At 47.6% G+C, this 17,795-nt stretch overlaps 1 protein-coding gene across 2 annotated transcripts in view; it reads left to right on the top strand.

The window, feature by feature from the left end:
• Nucleotides 1–5,095: 5,095 nt before the first annotated feature.
• DISP3 (dispatched RND transporter family member 3) overlaps nucleotides 5,096–17,795 on the top strand; it is a 34,485-nt gene continuing 21,785 nt past the window's right edge. For both annotated transcript variants that reach the window (XM_065650078.1, XM_065650077.1), the window contains exon 1: nucleotides 5,096–5,174. The gene's annotated coding sequence lies outside the window, so the exon portion shown is untranslated. The remainder of the gene's footprint in view (nucleotides 5,175–17,795) is intronic.

Below are 17,795 nucleotides of genomic sequence, written 5' to 3'. Positions count from 1 at the left end.
GTTACTGGAGCTCAGGAGTAAAGATTCTCTCAGTTGTTCTCTCCCAGTTCTTTTGCCTGAAATATATTTTTGTCCAAATTGCACCATACTTATTGCTAATGTTTATGTGATGAATATTCATGACACCCTGGGGCTTCATGACTCCGGTGGAAAGGCGAGCACAGGAGGCATGGCAGCTCTGATGCTCCTACACTCCACCCAGAGCAGGCAGAGCCATCAGGGTGAGCAGGCTTGTTTGGGTAGGATGTGAGCTGTGGGATACTAATGCTTTCTGGAAGCCTTTGGGGAACGCTGGTGAAACTCCATTAAACAGCACACTGAGGCCTTTTGAACAAACAACTTCCATAAAACCATTAGCTTCACTTAATTGCAAGGAAAAGGCCCCACACGCAGCAGGGGTTTAGGATACACTCTCTCTTTACATCTGTTTCTTTTTCTCATGCAATCCGCAGATACAGCTCCCTTTCCCAGAGAGCTTCAGGACTGCAGAAACTCTTCCTGCCCTCAAAAGTGTAGGATTGTACCTGTCAGCAGTGGCGATTTAGGCTTCCACATGCAAATTTATGCTGTTGGTTGAATGCAAAAAAGCCTCCTACCCCTCCCGTGCTGCCCCGTGCCCCTGTGCCAGGGCAGAGGCAGCTGCCCGAAGGCAGCATCTGCCCACAGCTGCCCTCTGCCCGCACCATATCGGGCTCCAGCGCCGAGCCGCTGCGCTCGCAGGGTCACGCATCCCTTCCACGGAGGTGGCAAACGGCTTCCAGCCTCACTGCTGTTCAAATGGTGCCATCTGGCTCTCGTGAAATATATGAGAAATGTAATCCAATAAAGGAAGGGGCTGGCTGGCTGCATGCCTTCACCTCCATGGTCTTTGGGGACGGGATTGTTTCTGCATCTGGGAAATGTTTAACATAATTTTTAAGTACTAGTGGTGCCTGAATAAGAAATAATAAGCTGGTGGTTTGAATTCAGGCCTGAGTCAGTGGTAGCTGAAAGCTGTTTCACTTGATCAGGTCGGGGCTGAGGTTTATAAATACACAGGACATAGAAATAGCTTGCGATGTGGCTTTGTTAGTTTTGTGGACAGATAGGAAATACCCCTTTCCTTGATGTGCTGTCAAGCAGGATGTCTGGGTTAGGAAAGACAAGGAGGAAAGCTCTGAGTTCTCTGACAGGAAGACAGTAGGAAACAAAAAGCACAACTTCAAACAGGCTGAGAGGGATGTTTCTAAACAAAGCATTTTGTCCGCACTCCTCATTCTCATGAAAATATGCTTTATCTGCAGCTCAGTATCCTTTAGGGATTGCCCTTTCTTCTGGGTTTCTCCATTATTTTCTCTCCACATGATTAGGCTTACTGGTGTATTCCAGCAGCCTTGCTTTGAGCCCTGGCTAACAGCAAACGTTGGAGAAAGCTGCTCAAATAGGAAGGGTCTGAACTCGCAGAGCCTGATTCTGTTCTCAGCTGTGTCACCATAAAGCCCAGCGACTCCGAAGCAGTTACTCTGCAGTGACATTTGTGTGGCTGAGATCAGGTTTACTCCTTTTTCATGCACCCACAATCTTGTACTCACTCATGCAGTGTCACCCTTCCATCCAGATGCTTCTAACAGCCAAGCACACACATTCATTTACACAAACTCCAGCAGCCTCCTGTGTTCTCCAGGGACACACTGGCAGACTCTGCCTGCACTCATGCATACACGCTCACGTGTATGTATTTCACCTTCCCGAGCCCGGCTCCCAAGCCAGCGATGGTGCTTAATAGAAGTTCAGTGCTCAGTGCTTACCCAGCGCTCTCCGCTGTACGGCTTGCTGTCTGGTACAAACTTGAAAGCCTTGCAGGCAATCAGGCAGTAATAGACCTTGTGGAAGCTGAATGTCCCCCAGCTAAAATTTACAAGTCTTAAGAGAGCCTGCCTGGAATTATTTAAGGCTTTAGTAATGAGCACCTGAACAGGAAAGATTGCTTGGGTAGTTTTATTCTGCATAGATGAGCAGTCAGAATTTCAAAGAGGGGCCATAAATATAAGCAAGCGGAATGGCGGATGGTACCTGATTTTGGCATGGGAGGCAGCTGTGCTGAGACTGTGAGAAGGTTAGAGAGCATGAATAAAGGGGAAGATGTTTTCCTTCAGCTTCCCAACTCCAAAAGGCATCTTTTAGCCCAGAATGGCTTCAGGTGCAGCAGCAATCCTTTTGCCGCCGGTTTGTGACTGTGCCTCTGTGCGTGTGGCCAGGCATGTGTGAATAGGCAGCTCACTATCGAAGACTGCAGTACTGTGCTAATGTCTCTTGGTGTCACGCGTGTGTTTGTGTACCTGTGTGGTTAATGAGGACAACGGCAGTGTGCAGCACATCAGGCTGTGTGCTGTATGTCTGTGTACGTGTGGGGTTAATAAAAGCCACAAATAACACTAGTCTGCAGTAAAACGCTGAAACCTTTCTGTACAGGTACATGCAAGTGATGTAGGTACAGCTTGATGCAGTTTGTGTGTATGTGCATGGATATTGCTGCTCATGTAGAGTTCTAACCTGCACCTAAGTAGAACATGTTCTGTGTTGCTGGTTTAAACTAGTAATGAACTACTTATTCATTTTGGCAACACACATGCTGTGTTGTTGAACACTTCTGTGGGGCCTGAGGGAAGGAAATGACAGCAGTCAGAGGCTGATGCTCTCTGAGCACAGAGGGGCACGGAAAGAAATGTCAAGCCAGGTATGAAGATTTCCACTGTGCACCATCCTGCCCCATCCACCCCCAAACATTTGAAATGTTTTATTTCCTTCCAATGCAGAATGAAAAGAGACTGAAATCACAGAAGTTGCCACAGAGCAGGACCATCAACCCCCCAGTCACCCTTTCTCATCCAGGTGACCATTCCATTACGAGGCTTTTTGAGCGCTGTGCAGACCCCTGTGCATTCATTTAACAGACAAATGTGGCAGTCTGAGTGTCTCTGTATTGACAGGGCACATTCTTCATGGATATACTGTAGGTGCTAACACAGCAAGAGAAACTTCTAGTTCAGCTAAGGGCTAGTGTAGCTCTGGGGCACGTGTGTGGCAAAGGAAGGTGCCATGTGTGTTAATGCTGTCAGAAAACCATGCACAAGTTTTAAAATCTAAAGCTGTCAAGTTGATGTACTTCTGCATGTACTTCACGGTTCATCCGTGAGCAGGTGCGTCAGTATCATTTTGTGTCTGTTTGCCCGTGTGTGCATCGCAGGACTCAGTGCACGGCATGCATGTATGCAGAGGGGAGCTAGGGACTCACACGTGTGTTCCTGTCTTTGAGCTGTTGCAAACGCTGCCGAGAACCGCGATATTGTCTGAGTGCTCGTACGCAGCACTGACTGATCACTCCCTGCAGTTCACTGGGCTCTGCTGTGTGATGGATTGAGCGCTGTCCTTCACATCAGTGTGGGCTCCCCTTACATCACTGGCAAAGTTAGAAAAAGCCATTTTTCGCTTTACTGTACACTTGCAGTTTTCAACAAAATTGCTGACCCCTCACCATCACCTTCTCTGCAGAAACCTCCATCACTGGCAGAAATGCACAAAGCTGGTGGAATGCAATTTTACTTCAGCAGCCTCATTAAATTTGCATTCCTTGGAGCCCCTCAAGGAAGGTGATGGTCTGGCTTTGTCTGCCCAGCTTCCTGTTCACTTTGAGTGATGCATCAGACAGAATGCAATGCCTCTGACACAGCCGCCTGCTTGGAGAGAGACTCGGCTGATGGGCCTGTTGTACTGTGCAGCTCTCTACTTGTTATTGACTTGACAAATCTATCTAAAAACTGGGGTGGGGGATATTTTTCCTAGGCAGCACCAACACGCAAATAAACAAGAATATTGAGAAAAACATGCTTAGGGCACCTCTAAAATGCAGCCTGATTAACAGCCATTCTCATCAGGTAGTTGTTCAGCAATTTACTGACATAATCCCGCTCATGCAGGAGTCCATATTGTAGTAACAGGTCACCCCAGTAAACAGGCCAAGGATGGGGGAAATGTTTTCTCCCTGGCTCCAAAAGCAGAGTGAGTCATAGAAGAGCACACAATAAATAAATGCAAGACTGCTGTAACCAGCAGTCATTAGAGACCCCATCAACACTAAGCAAAGCCCCTGTACTCAGGGATATCTTTATCATAAACAGGACTCCTTTGACTCCCGAAAGCCAAGGCAAGGGTCCGTGGTCAGGTTAGGTGACCAGCTGTGCAGAATGCCTAGCTGCATAAGAACCAAGCGTGAAAATAAAAAATATTTTCTCTACCGCCCTAGTAAATAGCCTTGCCACCTCCCATTTAATGACTCATGCTTAATTCAGGGATTGTCGGTGCATAGCTCTACCACTGAATGCATATAGGTATCTTCTATAAGGAGCATTTATCCAGCGGTGTGAGAACCAGCAAGGAAACCGGATGAGTCCCTCCCAGAGCCCTGGCTCTTAAGCCGGGGTGGACCTGCAGCACTGCCCGGTTGCTGCAAAAGTTTCTGGCAGTTTCTGCTCCAAGATCCGCCTGGTCCCGGGGTGGTGGTGGCCCCTGCCCCGGGAGGGCCGGATTCCCACCCGCCCCTACTCCGGAGCTCGTTCCACAGGGCAATCCCGTCGGGGTCCAAGTGCACCCTGAGCTCCCGTTACCTGCCCTCTCCGGTACAGGGGAAGGACAGGCACCGCGGACCGTTCCCAAACGCCCCGTTGCCGCTCCCGTACGCCCGGTAGAAGCAGCGCCCCCTTCCCCGGGGCCGGGCCGCCTTCCCAGCGCCGCCGCACCGGGGGCCGGCGCGGGCGGGGGCCGCGCACGGGGCAGGGTTTATAGCGCGGCCGCAGCGCCGCCCGCAGCCCGGCGGCAGCGGGCAGCGGCCGCGCCCGGGCGCGGAGCTCCGCACCGGCGCAGCAGCGGGGACCGGCGGCCGCTCGCTCGTTCACCCATTCCCACCCCGCCCCCGGGGGCCGGCGGGCCGAGCTAGTAGTCGGCCGCGGAGCACGGGGGAGCGGCATTAAAAGGCGGAGGCGGCGGCTCGGCGGGCTGGCAGCGGGCTGCGGGGAGGGGGACCGGCCGGTGCTGGGCGGGGGGACGCGGCGCTGCAGGGCGGGTATCAGCACCGCGGTACCCGGCTCTGCCCCGGCATCGCTGCGAGCTCACGGCTGCTGCCACCCGGTCGAGCGGAGGTGAGTGCTGCGCTCCGGGAGCGGGTGTGGGGCTGCGGGGCACAGCCATGTCCCGGGGTAGCGGCCCCCGGGCGCTCGGCTCTGCCTGGAAGGTGCCCCGCGTGGGGGGGTAGGTCGGGCTGCCGGGTGCTGCTGTGCCAGGCAGCGGGTAGAGCAGAGCACAGCTCGAAATCGCCCCCCTTCTCCCCGCTTCTCAGTTTACTTTGGTTTTTTTAAGCCCTCCAGCTCTTCCACTCTCCCAGCTCTCCCCCTTTTGTTTTTTGCTGCGAATCCAACAGAATCCATCCCTCAGTTATGTGTTTAGCCAACTCTCCCTGGAAGCTCTGGAGAGTTCATGAATATGCACGGTGGAGAGCGTTTCCCGGGGAGGCTGCCGCTATAATAAGCTGATTGAGCTGTGCCTGCAGCAGGGCTGCTCTCCTGAGGGAAAAGTTGGGTGCCAGAACTGAGCAGCTTTGTGTCCCCGGCTTCGCGGAGGGCTGGCCTTCCTCCCTGGGGAGGAGGAGAGCTAGTGGAGGCCTTCTCCATGCTCAGGGATGTTAGCAGGTCCAGCCAGGCAGGATCCTCATCTCTGACAACAGCTGGTATCAGATGCTTGTCTAGAAGATGTAAAGAGAATCATGTACCTGGCCTATGCAAGGTAACTGTCCTGTTTTATACTGGCTTGTGTAGAAAATGACTTTTCCTGCCTAAGAAACCCAGGTAACTTAGTAGGGGTATTACATTGCTTAGCAACAGTCCTAATTGCAGCCCAGTCCTGGGCCCTTAATGTTCTAGGTGGTCTCCAGAGATGTGCCAGCAAAACAGCCTGTGTCCCGGAGAAAATGAATTCTTTAACGTTCTTTCCTGTTTGGGGATGTGACAACCAAACCAAAAGAGTGGGGCAGGTTGCCACTGCCCAGGTATTTGAAAGCCCTTGAGAAGGGTGGGAGCTGCTGGGAGCTGAGTGTAACTGAAAATCTCTGGGACAGATGGAATAAGGTGAAAGTGGTAAGTTCGTCAGGCATGTGTAGGACCTTGCATTTGCCTTGCTGCCGCATCCTGTGTCGCTTGCACTTTTGTGCATAGGCACAGCAGAGTCCTGGTTAGCAACCAGAGCTTATGCAATTATGAGGATAGTATTTTGACAGCTGTGCTGAGACTGTTAGGGTTTAATGTAGTATGCAAGTAAATAAGTTCCTTTAAAACAAGGCTGATGTGTACCCTGTTCTGCGGCTGCAAGGCATGGCTCAAGTTAAGTGGGATGAAGACTTGTGTCTTGGAAGAGAAGTACTTTTACAATTCAAATGACAGAATAAACACACAGACTTTTTGCTCACAGAGCTGTGTGCTGATACACATAAAATCTGCTACCCTAAAAGCTCAATTTTTTTAAAACAGTTTTCACATGAAAATGTGGGTAAGCTTTTGAAACTAGCTTTCTATTCTCACCAGTAAAACTTTGCTCAGGGACAATATTTTTCCCCTCTTCCTCCCCAAAAACCGTGTGAGGTGTTGATAAAGATATTATCCACAGCATCAGCTTCCCTTGATTGCTCTTTTAGGCTGTGTGTCTAGATGGAAACCTAGCAACACAATAACTGTATTGAAGGGAGATGTTTCAGTAGCTACACTTCTTGTATCACACTGGATGCATCTTCAGAGGTTAGATTCATCAGGCCAGGCTCCTTACCCCTTTGGAGCCTTGTCGTTTGATTCCCTAAGCCTGGATAAAACAGACCTGAGCTAGTGAAAAAGACAACAAAGATGGAATGGAAATGCTTAATATGATAAAAGATCCATTTCTCCTTTCTTCCTGCTGCCCCTGTGAATACCTGCTGTATTCCCGTGAGGAAAATACTCCACTACAGAGGGAGAATGTGCGTCTAATAGAAAAATTATTCAAGGGGAAACTGCTGTCAGCATTTGTGACTGTTTCACCAAGACATAAATGGGGAAAAGCTAAGAGACAAATGGCCCAGAGCAATATGTGACAGTATAATATGTGAGAAGTAGCATCAGCATCTTCCCAATCACCCACTGTGGTGAAGATTGTGATTCAGTTCCTGCAATGTGTAGAGGGCCAAAAAAACTCCACCTGAAATCACTGATACTCTCTAGATTTATCTTGCTGGCTATATTCTGGTGTTCTTAGCTATAGTGACAAAACCCCTGGTTGTGCATGCTGTGTGGTGAAAGGCACTTACAGGGACTCAAGGTGACAATATCTGACTGGCTCTCTGTAATTTGGGGGCACAGAAATGAGGCATTTCACACTGGCGAAATCTCAGTTAGTTTTCAGGTATTTGGGGAGAATGCCTTTGCTAGGTGCTAAAAATTCTCTCAGTACCGAGTATGTCCTTGGCCACACCTCTCAAGATCTTGTACTTTTTCAACATTAATCAATTAAACATCACAAATGCCTTTGTCAGGCCAATAGAAACAGTGTGTAAGTTACAGGAGAACTTTGACCACTTTTGTATCTGTCATTTCTGAACTGTCAAGGACAAGTGTTTTTAACAAGCTGTATCGTGCAGGAATTTCAGGGGGCAGCTGTGGTGTATGTGTATGTAACTATATAGCTTGGGAGTGATAGGATGTGTGCATTTCAGCATGACCCTGGAGAGGGTATAAATATGGTGTTAACATTTTGCATCCAAAAAAACACAGCACATCTGAAATCCTCTTGTGATGCCAGTGCTCTGAGATAAGTGCTGCTTATACCAAGACTTGCCTGTTGGGTACAAGTACTTAATAAGGAAGCTTGACTGAAACTGGAGAGGGATAAGAGTTCATATACTGACAGCATAAGGAAAATCTGGATAAGCTGTGATTTTTATTTCTGAAGTTCAAACAGGTCCTACTGAGTCCCAGGGTCTCTGGGTGATGCTGCCATGATCTCTACATACCAACATGCAGTAAATCCTGGCAAGACTCTCTTCAGCACGAAGCATTTAGCATACATTTGGTTTAATCCTCTAATCTTATCAAGCACTGACATGAGAACTGAAGAGATTAATTCATTCTAAAAATCAAACCCTGTTGTATTTCTTAATGTAGTGTACGAGATTTATCCTATCACTCACCCGATTGGTTTATTTTTTTAATCTATTTGTTTAAAAGTATCTGACTGTAGATTTGGGCCCAGTGGTGACAGGTACTTTGTAATTGCCTCTCCTGCGATGCAAGTTTATCTGTTGTTGAAGTCGCCTCAGGGGATTTCAGGATCAGAGCCAGTGAAGTGGACTGGGAGACCTGGTTACTGGAATTGCAAGGTTGGCATAGGAAGGACTTGCTAGTAAGTGTGTTGTTACCGCCATGGTGACAAGCAGTCCCACTGATTTTTTTTTTTCTTTTTTAATTTTTATTTTAAAATTGTTGTTGTTGTTCCTTTTGTGCCAGGCAAGAGGAGTGGAACATGCTCTTTGTCGCCTTCTTTTCCACACACTTTCCTGTTTCTTTCTCTATAGATAAAACAGCCCTCACGAGGTGTGTGCGCAAGCTGCCGTTCAGCTCTGTGAATGTGTGGCCAGGGGCAGGAGAATGTGTTTCCAGATGTCGTGATGGAGTTGAACAATGAAATATTAGTTTCTAGCACTCCCTTATGTCTCCCCTGTGATACCACAGAACAGGCTGTCTCTTTAAATGATTGATTTCACACAGATTTACTTGAGTTCATTCATCTTGATGCAGCTTTACCAGGGTGAATTTTCTCTGAGCTGTAGCCTTACTGGTGTCTTTTCCAAGGGCTGGATCCTGCCTCCTTTCCTCTTGCAGGACAGTCCTTATTTCATGAATAGCTCTGCTGCATTCAGTGAGACTGTTTAAAGAGTAAGGTGCTGTGATGCCTGTGACTCAGACTAATGCAAGTCAATTTAAAGGACAAATTAAGCGCAGTGTGAGTATGGATTGCAGTGTCTGGCCCTTAATGAATAATTCAGGGACACGGAGGAGACAAGGTAAGAGTTAAGTGCTTAATCCAGCTCAAGGTGAAGTCAGCAAGAGACTCTCCGTTGACCCCAGTCCAGAATATGTTTCAGCATGGGTTTAACTGGGAGTCTGTAAGTTATCCCATTGATGCTTCAGGCGTGAGCTCCAAAAACTGTCTGAACTAACACCTAGTAGAATATTATCTGTGACCCGTTTGCCTGTCATACTGTCATTAACTGTCCTCTGTGGCATGTGAGAGAAGTTTTCTGAGGTCTGAACGCCGCTACTGAGTAATGCTTTTACAGTATTGAAAACCAGAAGATATTAATAACTGGAGTGCTGCACCATTTATGGGAGAAAATACAGACACAAAAAAAATTGGCAAAACAAGTTTCAAAGGTTTAATTTTGGCTGCTTAGAGCTGCGGTTGATGCCTTCCTTTTGCAAGAACAAGGCACTTGCATGTCACATGGATTTCAGCAGAACTGGGCACTCAGCCCTTCACAGCTCAGGAAGCCACTTGTGTTTGTTCCTGCGGGTGATTGAGTGCAACGACTGAACCCCCCAGCACTGGAACTGCTCCTGGGACACCCATTGCGGTGGGGATGGGATCAGCTGTCTCCTGATGGGAAGCAGGGGATGCTCTGCAACTGCAGCTCATGTTTTATGCTGTGGGAATCCTGTCCTTGCAGCCGCTCCAGAGGGATTTGCTTTCCCATAAAGGCACAGTTCAGTACTTGTCATAAGCAGTGCTGATTTTTTTATGATAGCAACATCACTGACTTGAAGGGGCAGAGCATCTCCTCTTTCATGTTCCGGTGAAACCCGTGCCCTTGCTTTCAGCCCGTGGATCCTGGTGGTGCATCAGGCTCTGCTCCTCTGTGGGGAGGCAAGTGTGCCCATTGCAGAGCAGGGCACCACAGCAATGGGCTGTCTCCTGCACTGGAATTAGGGCTCCACAAATGCCTGACCCTTTTTTCCTGTTTTTTAGTTCTCTGCTTGCTGGGAGAAGAGGTTTGGGGAACAAGGCTGGGATACTTTCCCTGCCATCTGCCTTAAGGCAGCAGGCTTGAAAGCTGGCACAGTTAATTCCTGATCTTTGCCAAGCTCTGTTAATAGAGAATGACTTCTCCTGAATATAAGGCAGTTCATGTCACATAAGTAGTGGAGAAGGGGGAGAGGCCAATGTGTTTGCAGGGGGCGAAAGGCATACCGGCAGTTGTCTGATTCTTAAACTGCTGCTGGTCTTGACTCTCTGCTTCTTTATGGGGGAAAGTCAGAGGTAAGAATCATTTGTTTTCTGTCTGGACTTCAGGGTGCGGATGCTATTGCTTCTGGGGCCTGGTTCTGCAGCTGCGCTCTCACTCTGTGTAAATGCAGCATGTCAGTGAAGTCACTTTGGATTTGTTAGTGGGAGTGTGAGCTCAGGATCTACCTGCTAAGGTGACTACATGGACGAGCTTGTATGGGCTCCAGGGCATCCTGTCTGGTGCTGCCATAGATTTTCTTCCCATCTTGCTTTTGCATAGCAGAAATTTCTTTGACTTGAACACAGAGTAGGTTCTAGGAGATCTCTAGTTTTACTCTGAGCTTGCTTGGCTATCTGATGTTAGAATCATAGAATAGTTTGGGTTGGAAGGGACCTTAAAAGGTCATCTAGTCCAACCACATCATCCACATGTGGTGATATATATTTAATAAATAATAACGCCCCGCATCAAACTGGCACTTTGATTTCCAGGACCATTTGGCTCAGTACATTGTTTCTTTCAGAGTCTGTCTACAGAAATGTATCATAGGAGCCCTGTTTTCCCCCTGCATTCTTATGTTCTTAAAGGATCTGCGTGTTTGAAAACCAGTAGCAGAGAAGGAAATGTGTGTGTTAGCATCACAGGTCTCTGCTAGGTGTTCTTTATGATATTGAGCATGGGAGGAGCTGGGACATCTGGTAATCAAGGCAGAGGATTGGGAAGAGTTGTGTCCTGTTGTTCTGCCACAAATCTTGTGATTTCTGAGTAGATCTGGAAGGCAAAGATGAGTCTGGGTTTTGGATGCCTTAGTTTTTGGGCATCCAGTTTGTGTCACTGTTAATGGGGATTGTAGGTACTGTTGCTGCTCCCCAAATGGCAATTAAAACCAGGGTCCGCTTAATACTAGTTGTAACTTTCCTGGTCTGTACTTAGCTTCTGTTAAAGTTAGCAGAAGTCATGGCTGAATTCCAGCAGAGTTGGAGTTAGGCTGTGGAACCTTGCTTAATTCACTTGTAAGCTTCTGTGTAATCTGACCTATTTCCCGAGAGGAATAAGGGAATTGGATCTGATAAGCGTTCGTAACAGGTTTATGCAGTCTCTGATAGAAGCTGATATGATGCACAAATGCAAAGTGCTCTTTGCTCCTAAGGGGATGTGCTATCTGTTGACTTGTTTCTTGGTTTTGTTTTACACCCAGGAGCTGAGAATGAATTGCTTTTGAGTGCTGTATTAGGGTCTGTGGAGATAATTTGGGAAAAAAACCCCAAGTCAACACCTAATCCTTTCTCTTGCTTGGGGTACTGCTGAACATGCAGCACACTTGATTCTATGAATCAAATAATTTGTCTTTTTGTTCTTCCTTTTAACAAGGCAAATGAATTCCTGAAGAAGATGAGGCTGCAAACTTGGATTTAAACTAGAGCCCAATGGGGCATTTTAAATGAGTCTGAGAAAAACCCGAAGCAACCCTGGCTCCCACTTGTAAATCAAGCCTGGCCAAATCCTCCATCTTCGCTTTTCTTCTGCTTCTTCTTCCCCTCCACCTCCCCCCTCGCACACCCTCCCACTTGCTCTCCAGCTAACAACTCATGCGCCAAGTTTAATCTCCAAGCCAATTTTTATGGCTGAGTTGAAATGGAAAGGTGGACAGGCCCACAAGAGCATGAAAGTGACTCAATAAAACAGTGGGCTCCATTTAAACTGAGAGCCATGAGTCTGGACAACAGAGACAACAGCTTGTTTTGAAAACTAAATCGATTTTGCTGGAAAGCTCAGGCTGGTTCTTGAACGATGAAGGAAGCTGCTCCTTCTGGTGCTTCCTGCCAACAGTTGCGATTTCCAGACTCCAGAGCCAGGCTTTGCAAGCTGTGGTTCTTCAGTGCCTTGGGCTCGCCCGAGTGTCAAATCTATAGACATGCTTTTAAATTGAGTTTCTCAGAATCCAATGTCTGTGCTTCGAGCCATGTTTTTCTGCTTCCAAAGCCAGTCCTTCTCTTTCTCACAGTCCGAACTCTTACATCTCAGCTCTGTCACTGCATATGGGCTCTTTGAGACAGGTAGCAACTGAGCTGTGGGCTTTGGTGTTCTATGGTTCCTTTTGTTTTCATCACTGATGTCAATACTTGTGCACAGAGCATGGCAGAACTGCTGCAGCATCATAGGGAGCTATAAAACACCAGCCTGTAACAACTGGAAACAAGATAAGTCAGCAGGTAAGTGTTTCATCCACTGTGGCATTGCTCAAGCTGAAGAAAAGAAGCTTCATTCCTGTAAATCTGCTACGTGGAACCGATTCCTTGGTGCAAGTTAGCTCACACTGACTGCAGGGTTCATAGCATAGGTTTCTGTGTAAGTGGTACAGGAAAGCATTTGACCTTATTTAGATTCTGATAACAGAGAGCTGTACTGTAAGTAGCAGAGGCAGATTAAGTTAAGAATGTGGTGACATTTCCTTTACAGACCTCTTGCTGTTTCTTGTATTTATCCTGTATTTCTGATGCGTTGTGGGGGAGAGCATTCCTTCTGCATCCAAATCTTCGCACACATGAGGCCAAATTCATTCCTGCATGTATACCTCCTGCCTACATTCCCATCTATTCAGTTATGTTGCAGATCCTGGTAGCATTTGCATTTTATTCCCTCTCTTGCACAGGGACTAACCAGGAACCAGTTCTTAGTGGCTCTTGTCTGTATTAGGAAGCATCCTGGACTTTCCCTGAGATTAACGTGTCATTAAAGCCCGTTTGCTTATTCTGAGACCCTACCCCCTCCTCTGCTAACAGTCTGCAGGACTCTGCTTATTGAGCTGGGGTAACATTTAATGTGAGTTTCTGCATGGTTGGTGCAGCTGGCAGTGAGCTTTAAGTCCTTGTACTGGCAGGGGATCTGCTGACGTGCTGTTCAGGCACTGAGGCATCTCGTCTCCGCATCCTTCCGTTCCCCTCAGGAAGTTTTCCTTCTGTTCTGAAAACCCTTCTGTTCATCCAGGTCCTGCTCTGCAGCAGTCAGCTGTGGCTCTAGTGGCTCTCCAGCCTCTGGGTTTCAGACCTCTGCTTCCAGGTTTCCCACTGATCCTGGGAAGATGAAAAAGCGATGCTAATTAATTTAATTCCAGAAGCACCAGGTTTTCATGGGAGGAGAGCAGCTCGCTGCATGTGTTTCAGGGAGAGAGGAGTGTGGGAGGTAAGAAACACATACCTGCTCAGATCTCGCTTCACAGGCTGCTGAGAGCCTTATGGGGAGACTTGCCTTTCGGAGAGGGTGTTTGGATTAGTCCCAGCACAATCTGCACACAAGCAACTATTGCTGGGCAGCTGCAGGTGGAGGAGAGGGCACAGCCAGCCCTTGTCTTCAAACTGCCTCCTGCTGCATGGAGCAGGTGTGGGGAGCAGGGTCAGAGCTGGTATCGGTGCCCATGGTGATGTAAACTGGGCAGCCTGTGCACGGGATGGAATAACAAATGACTGGCAGAGGCTGACAGCAGGACTTGGCTTTCCTTTTCAGGATGACAATGGTGTGGGAAGCTTGAGTTTATCTATAACAGAGCAGAACACAAGCTTTGGGGATGGCGGTTTATTCTAGGGGCTTGGGAATTGGTGAATCTTCTCTGTGGTCTGAGATTCCTTCCTGGAGTGAGTGATGCTTCTTGGGATAATAATACAAGGCCCTGGTTTGTGGCAGACATCTATATTTAATGATCTGTTACGGCTTTGCTATGAACACAGGTGCTCGGGGGTAGATGCTGGAGTGTGGGAATCCACACGCCTTTAACAAGGTTGTTATCTCAGGCCCCCGGTAGGTGGGACCCAGGGTGCTTCTGAAGTCTGTGTCACAGCACCCAAAGGCACATAGCTGATCCAGAAGCCGACCCTTTACTTAGCAACAGCAAGTGGCTGGAGCTCAGACAAAATCTAAGTAATTTTTGTAGTGGTTAGGTAAGTAATTTCTGAAGCATATCAGAGCTGCCGCTTGCTTGGCGTCTGAGCAGAAACCTGTAAGTGCCACATGCCTGAGTGACAGCGGGACCTTATCATTAACACACGCGAGTAACTCAAGTGGTAAACATGGTACAAGACTGCAAGGCATGTTTCGTGAGATTATAACCCAGAAGCTGTCTTCTAACACCTGCAATCATTAGCTACAATAACCAGGAGCAAATTATTTTATCAGGAAACAGATTTTCTTTGCAATGACATGAATGTTAGTGAGGGTCTTGTGTAGGTTTACCTCTGCAGCAATCCTGGGATGGCAGGACACCAAACATGCATGGTTTGATGCCAACAAATCTCAGTGACCTTTCTCTTTGAAAAGTGCCAGTTTCCGTACTTTGAAGCAAGCATTTGGGGGAAATTTATTGTGTCCTTTGGGATTTTTTTTTTAAAAAAGACCTGTCACTGATGGTCCTTGTGCTCTCTAGCACTTTGAGGTGTCCCAGGTACTGGGATGCACATCACCGGTTAGCACAGATGGTGTGAAATTCACTCTTATTGTGGAGGTTGGGTGTCCTTTGCCAGCATAGAGGTTACGTTGCACAACGATGGTTACGCTTGATGTTACAGCTCAAACTGTGCTCGCAGACCAAAGTGGAGTTTGCAGTTTGTTGCACACAGCCCCTATCTGTGCTGTTCTGTGCACCCTAAAAAAATGAGGTGTCTTGTGTGTCTTAAACTAAGCACCCAAAAAAGTGTCTATTTTTTCCTTCTGATCTCCTGAGTTCCCGCATCTGTCAGATGCAGACTGCACCACCCCCTCCTTCTCAGAGATGCTGGGAGAAGATTCAGTTCAGTCCTGTTTGTTCAGCCCTCAGACTCTGTCGTGACAGGCGGTGTTGAAAAGCTCATGAGGAAATTAATAATTCTGCCTCTGAGCCAGGCTTGAGCAGCGTGCAGGAAATGAGGCGTGAGACCACACGCTGAACAATGAGGAGAGAACAAGGTAGCGAATAGCTGCTGGGTTTGGGAGCATCATCCATTGCATGCACTGGTGGAGGCCAGAGTCCTTGCCTTTGGACACTGGGCTTGGAAGAAAAATTGCACTGCAAAGCTTTTACAGAAGGGGGACAAATTAAGGGTGCTGTGTCAGCCCTGAATTTGGCATTTCCTGACTGGTGAGTGCTTGACTTTGCAGCTAATCTTTCCACGCGGCTTTTGGCATGCAATTATATCTAATCAGTGCTTGTCAGACACCTGGAATAGCAGGCAGGAGATCCTTGATATTATAGGCTGAGAGGGCTCCAACCAGCCTTTGTCCATTCTGAAAGTGGGTCGATAGATTGTAGAATCATTTAGGTTGGAAAAGACCTTTAAGATACAGAGTCTGACTGGTTCCTCCCATTTCCTGCTGCTCTTATCTTAGCCAGGGTGTAAAAGTGCCTGGAAGGGGAAAGAAGGGTAGGACAGTCAGCAGTGACAGAGGAGACCTCAGTTAGGAATGAGTGTGTGTGCATGTACTTGATTTCAGAAAGCTTGGGAGATCAGACTATATACAGCCCTATCTATTGTCTTGCCTCCCGTGGGCAAGTGGAATTGCAGACAATAGAGTTTAAATATATATTTTAAAAATCATTTTGTTGAAGTTTTTTTCCCAGTGAATACATATTTACATCATTGTGCTGTAGTTCCAACAGCACTGTGCTGCTGGAGCATTTTGGTGCCATTCTGATCTGCGAAGTGCCTGAGGTCTGACAATGGTTTTGTGCATCTTAACAAAGGATTTAAAGCAAGTGGGAAGGGAAATGCAAAGGGCTCAGAAAACAGATTAAAGCCTTGTTTCTGCATTGTGCTGTACAGCTGGAAAAGTAGACTTGCTTAATTAATAATGGTGGAGCCAGCCCAGACAGCAGTTTAAAGCAGTGCCTTTAAGCAGCATGTGCATCTCTGGGCTTGTATCCCACTGAAACTGGTTCTGGGTTGTGTCCTCAGGCACAGGTTCTGGTCAATGGCTGAATTAAGGCAGATTTTCGGAAGTATGTCAGGTGCCCAGTCTGAGGTGTCCTGAGACTGCTTTTTTTTTTCCAAGAGTGCAATGCCTCTGAAAGTTAAACTCTAATTAGCAGCCCAGAAATTATATTTAACTCCTCCTTACTATTTCATTTTTCCCACTTATGAAAGGCTGTCTGCACTGGCGAATGGCAACACACAGCTTACTCCATCCACTCCGTTACAGCTGTGTTGATAAAGGGCGAGCAGGGACCCGAGAAAGCCCTTCTGGGTTGTTGTTTAAAATGATAACTTCTAGACTAGTCTCAGTGATTCAAGTGCAGAGCAAAACGCTGGTCCTGAGTCTCAGTGTCACTGTGGAGCCCTGTTTTGGAGTGGGCACACATTAATGATGCCCTCCAGATGTTTTACGTGGCCGGAGCTGCGTACAGCGTTCTTCAGCATAACAGGGCCTGGGAGACACTGTCCATCCCGGCTATCGACTGTGCATCGTTACTGAGAGGTGGCTTTTGGCAGGAGCTGGATGCTCTTAGGGTGATTTTGCAAGCACAAAGCCTATTTATCTCTCTCTTAGAGGAACTTTATATAGCTAACAAAGGGGCCTAAAGCTGCCTTGGGTAGAAACTCCGAGTTTTCAGGAATACAAATAGGACCACAAAACTGCTAGCTCTGCTCTGAAAGCTTTGCCCATGGGAGAAACGAATGTGAAGTTTAATTATTTTGTCGATAGGAATCTCCCATATTACAGAAATTGTCTTTCCCTCCCCTTCTAGCCTTGTGCTTTCTTTCCTTTTTTCTTTCTAGCTTGCTGATGTACAAGGCTTCCTTTTTACTGTAAGGAGGAACAACTGAGTAATTGAAATGGAACGCTAGTGAGGATTTTTTAATCTGAAAGTCAGCATTAATTAGTCAGGTCGTGTGTAATTAGCTTCCTCATCTGTCACTGCCTCTCCGCAACTTGTCAATGACTTTCTTCTATCCTAGATTTCACTGAAAAATAACTGTCACGTGCGAGCTGCATGAGTGTTTGTCCTGGCCGGGTGCAAGTGGGTGACAATCCCTGCAGGGCTGTTGGGGTCTGAGCGGGATCCCACCTGCTGCAGTCAAGGGCAAAGCTCTTGCTGATTTTAAGGTCACCCAGGTTTGGGTTTGTCCCTTCTTTTCTGCTGTGTGCCAGGCTCACAGGAGGAAGCCTGTTTACTTTGGAAGGAGCAGAGGGAAGCCCAAGGAATCTGAATGCCTACTCCAACCAGCTGAATCAGTGAATCTTCTCTAAAGAAAAAGATCCAGGGCTCATAGGAGTGCTCTTATCCTCTGCTCCTGGCAACCTGGAGCAGGCTAAGCTTGCATAAAAGGGAGGCAGAGCTTTGGTTAGAGCTGCAGGATTAGGTCCACTGTGCACGTCCTGGAACTAAAAAAGTAACTGGGCTGTACTTCAATGCTGGGAGTCTCTGGGCAGTGTGGGAAGCGGTGGAGGGAAAACAGAACAACCCCCAAGTAGAATTCGAGCAGGAAAAATGCAT

Source organism: Caloenas nicobarica, chromosome 22, assembly GCF_036013445.1.
Source record: "Caloenas nicobarica isolate bCalNic1 chromosome 22, bCalNic1.hap1, whole genome shotgun sequence".
Classification (NCBI taxonomy): Eukaryota; Metazoa; Chordata; class Aves; order Columbiformes; family Columbidae; genus Caloenas; species Caloenas nicobarica.
Note: the sequence above shows the minus strand (reverse complement) of the source record. Positions and strands in the feature narration are given on the sequence as shown.